The 5,185-nt window shown below is 34.9% G+C and overlaps 1 pseudogene; it reads left to right on the forward strand.

Annotated features, from left to right (window-relative positions):
- Positions 1 to 4,033: 4,033 nt before the first annotated feature.
- Positions 4,034 to 4,956, forward strand: LOC103540746 (olfactory receptor 8J2-like; annotated as a pseudogene).
- Positions 4,957 to 5,185: the final 229 nt, after the last annotated feature.

Here is a 5,185-nt window from a genome sequence, read left to right on the forward strand (position 1 = left end):
CAGACTGCCTTTGGTCACGTAAGAGAATTTACAAAGGAAATGACAGAGGAAGCAATAACATAAACTTCATGTGGATATTTGGACTCTGGAAATAACTTCAAGGATTTATATCCATTGTAATGAGTAACAAATTTGGTAAAAAATCTTTGCAATTTCCTCTTTATTGTCCACAATTTTCTGTTGCTTCATTAATTTCAGAGCCTAGAATGTACCGCCCCCTTATAGATATTAGGAACATCAAGATAAAGAAGGAAAAGTTGTATTCTTCCATAAAGTATTGAATATCCTAGAGAGTGATGTTCAAGTTGTCACTGTTTCTTTATCAAAGTTAAAATCGTGTTAAAGACAGATTATAGTACCAAGAATGAAAACCTCGTATTTTATTTCAGAATTTTAGGATGGATATTGTATTCATAGATTCACTCATTCATCATTCATTCCATCAGTCAGTCAGTCATATCTTTTGAGCATCTACTTTTTCCTGCATATTATTTTAGAAGCTGTTAATAGAAAGGCAAACTATTTAGGCATACCCTTTTCATTTATAAAGCTTATACACCATAAAATGCCACAAAAAGTAAAATAAAAGTGTTATCAGTTTTTAATTACTTTATTTGTATGCTTGAGTTAGGACCACAGGACTATAGGAGAAAATATATTTCCATCCAAATAATTTTAATTAAAAACTAAAAATAGGACCAGGTATATGATGGCTGCTTTATGAAATTCAATTAAAAATTGATATTCAATCTTTACAACCATTCACATTTTGAGTTTATGTTATGTATCATCTGGGGTTTATGGCAAATAGACCAGGGCCTGTTCCTGACACAAGAATGGAGGGTTTGCATTCAATTTTATTGCCCATATTCACATTAAAATTGAACATTAGGGCCAGAATCCTGTGATTTCTAACTGCTGGACTTTCTTCCATCTGGGGCCAGCAACAACACTTCCCAGCAAATGTCGGGGTACAATTCAAAACAAACAAAAGCTGGAGTCATTGTGTGTGATTGTTAGTCAATATGATCATCTAAGAGAGTCCCTGATCTATCTCCATGTTTTCATTCTTTGGATGAAATTTTGATTGGAGCCTTGACTAATGAGCATTAAATTTGTCTTTCTTTCCCTAGGAAATTAGACTTTTACCTGGAAATTCTAGTTTTCCTGTTCATAGACTGGGGCCATAAACAAACATATTTCAGTGAGAAGGTCTTCAAGGACTTCAGACACTTGTAAACCTCTTTCACATGCTTCATGCAGCAACCCTAGGAGTGGGTCTCGGCAGATTTCTGTGTACAGGTAGGTTAATTTACTTGTTAACTAGTTTTGGATTTGAAGACCAAGTACCTTGGAAGCTTTATTAATTCAAAACAGACTCAAGACTGAAATGATATCTGCTCTGCTGTCTTTTCCTAGACTCAAATCTCTGTCCACTGATTGCTAAGTGGAAGTGATGTTGATATGAGTTAAATAATAGTCTCCATTATCCTTATCGATAATTTAGACTGATTGAGTATTTATACAGAACAAGGAATAGTCATTACAGAGAGTATATTTCACCTTAGTATAAAAAGGAATATTTTCTGCTTTCAATACGGAAAGAATTGATGTATGTTTTAGAGCAGATAAGAAGTTTCTTAAGTGTTTTTAAAATATAAGATTCTATGTCTCCAAGAAAGACCTCATAAATCACTTAACATGAATAAAAAACGTTTTTATTTTCTCCAGGGTGATAAATCCTAAGATAGAAAGAGTCCTGCTGTCAACAGTCATTGTCTATGTTGCTGATGGGCACCAAGAGCTCATGTCGGGATGCAGTTTATACCTAACACAACCCAGGTTCAGATAAGTTTGAGGCAAATTCTAAAGTTAAAGACTAAAGGAAAATATTCTTGAAACAACTTCAGAAACTATTTAAAAATTAACTTGCAATGTTATTTCTCATCTGTCTTTTAATATAAAATGATGCAAATTAGTTAATAGTTACAGTTTTATTTACTGAGAATTTATTATTTTGGTAGACCTACACAATATTTCTTTTCAAAAACACACTCGAAAAAAATTATGTGTAAAAAAATGAAAATAACTCATAACAGGATCAAATGCAAAATCAAGAAAGATTCTGAAGAAATGGGAGAAAATTGGAACTGTTCTACAGAAATTTTATTTCAGTGTCATATACGTACTGAAATAAAAAGAAGCAACCCTAGATTTGCCATCAGTTATATTTTAGTAGAAGAGGGAATTAATAACAGGCAAGGATATATGCAAATAGACCTAGCCCTGGTGGTATAGTGGTTAAGATTCGGTGCTCTCATTGCTGCGGCCTGAGTTACTTTCCCAGTCAGAGAACCACACCACCTGTCTGTTGGTTTTCATACTGTGAATGCCAGTATAGTTCTCTTTAGATGCAGTGGTTGGAACCAAGAGATATGGGATGACTAGGGTAACACCATGAGATCAGCTCAAGATACACATTTGATGTACGGAATAAAGCATCTTTAAATTAAAATAAACAAACACGACAGATTTAAGAGGGAATCAGGTTGTGGGAAAGTACAACGTGATTTGTTTGTTAAATGTATAGCTAGATATCATGTGTCTCAGATTTCTGAATATGCAAAATTATAATTCACTTGCTATTTCTGTTTCAACTCTAAAAGCCCTCAGATAGGTAAAATGAGTTATTAGGACTGAAATAAGAAAGCATATTAAAAAATCATTCAATATATGCTGATAACAATAACTACTGATACCAATTACTTTGCATTCATTGTTACCAGGCTCTGTGATAACTAACCTATACATATGCATTATCTCACTTCATGCACACAACACAAGAACACGAACACTTGATAGGAATCACACAACTAGTAATTGATGGACTAATAACCAACAAACCAACTAACCAACCAAACAAAACCATAAAATCATACCATTAACCAACATCCTTTGAATAACTTCATCAAATTGAGTCTCATTTGTTTCATCAGACATAGAAGTAGTTATATCCATCTTCTAGGACATTCCTGCAGAATAATGAGATGATTATTTCAAAGTGCCCAGCATAGTTCTGAGAGAAGACAACACTAAATAATTAAAACTTTCTCCACTCCTTTCTGGTATCCAAGTAAAACAAAATAATCAAACTTTTACAAATAAAAACTATAAGTAATAAATTTAAAAAATCAAAACAGGCGTTAAGCAATTTAAAAGAAAGAGGTAAAATCTGGGAAGGAAAGGAAAGGATGCCAGAACAAAATAATAGGGAACACCCTGAGCAAGTAGAAGTCAGAATGATAGGACAGGACTGGCTTATTTGGCAGATGAAAGGCAATATGGTTAAATAAAGAGGATTCAGAGTTTCTGAACGATACTAAGAAGGAACAGTATTGAGGTGTTGTGGGTTTGTGGGCAGCTGAAGCAGACTGATGTGGTAGAAACTGAAAAGGAAAAACCTAAGGTACTAAAAGTATTTCCCAAAGAAAAACTGAAATTCTGAAGGATGACAACAAGTTATGGGCTGGAGAGAAAGCCTGTGACAGCTAAGGAAAAAAATACTAGAAGTCATTCTGACTCATCAATTTCTTATAGGCAGCTCTCTTTTATCATTGGAAACACACACAAAGGCATGTGTGTACATATGTAAATGTATACATATACATATATACACATATTATATATTCAAGCAATACCATATATTAATAAAAGGATCAATGCATATAATAATATAAAACATGGATGCATATTCATCCAATGTAAAATTTATCCAGCAGTGGATAAAGAAAATAGTATCTTGTCAAACAGTTCTAAGAGTCTGAAATTGGTCTCTGGAGAGTTTGTATTTCCGAATTTTATGAAAGGATGGAGAGAAAAGCAACTATGATCTGAAATTTGTAAGTGTTTTTGAACAAAAAGTAACTGATTTAAAAAGAAACATTTAACAATCTAGTACCTAACAGAAAAGCAATTTTACCACCTAATAATCTCTTTCTATTTTCCCCATTAAAAGATGAAAGCAATAATATAAATGGCCCCAGGGAATCTCAGCCAGGTGACTGAGTTCATCCTCATGGGAGTCTCAGACCATCCAGACCTCCAGATTCTGCTCTTCTTTGTTTTCCTGGTCATCTATGGGCTGACTGTGGCACGGAGCCTGGGCATCGTCACTCTCACAAGTGTTGAGTCTCGACTTCAAACTCCTATGCACTTTTTCCTCCAGCACTTGGCTGTCCTCAATCTTGGCATTTCTACTGTCTTTGCCCCTAAAATGCTGGTAAACTTCTTGGTTTCAAAGAGAACCATATCCTACTATGAATGTGTAGCCCAAGTGGGTGGATTCTTAGCTTTTACCGTGGCTGAGATTTTCATGCTGGCTGCAATGGGCTATAACCGCTACATGGCTGTTTGCGACCTCCTGCTCTACATGCTGGCGGTGTCTCCATATGTCTGCCTTCTGCTGGTATCCCTCACATACATCTCCAGTCTGACCACAGCACTGTTTCTTCCTGTGTCTTCTCTGTCATATTGCTCTTTCAATATAATCAACCGTTTTTACTGTGATAACACCCCTTTGTTAGCATTATCCTATTCTGATACCTCCATTCCAGAAACAGCTGCATTTGCCTTTTCAGGGACCAATTTGTTTTTCTCTATGATTATTGTTCTAATATCCTACTTCAATATCATTCTTGCCATTTTGAGGACATATTCCTCAGAGGGATGACAAAAAACCGTTTCTACCTGTGCTGTCACTGTATTCGGGACTCTTCTCTTCATGTATTTGCAACCAAGGACCAATCACTCATTAGATACTGATGAAATGGTCTCTCTATTCTACACCCTGGTGACACCAGTGTTGAATCCCCTCATTTACAGCCTAAGGAATAAGGATGTGAAGGACGCATTGAAGAGATTCCTCATAATCCATGTCAATCACTCAAACTAATGTAAATTTAAAACTACAACTATCTTCACTGGAAGGTTCTCATTTGCCCCTGAAAATCCTACTGTTAAGTGAAGAGGAAGCAAATAGTTAAAAATTCCATTAATTTCAATGAGGGAAGATTTTAATCCTTTTTATCTCAACTTCTAAAACCCAAATTTCCCTATAGAAAAATGCATTAATTGGCCAAAGATAACACACTTATATAATTAACAAACAATAATTTGAAAATAATCA

This window comes from Equus przewalskii, chromosome 11, assembly GCF_037783145.1.
Source record: "Equus przewalskii isolate Varuska chromosome 11, EquPr2, whole genome shotgun sequence".
Taxonomy (NCBI): domain Eukaryota; kingdom Metazoa; phylum Chordata; class Mammalia; order Perissodactyla; family Equidae; genus Equus; species Equus przewalskii.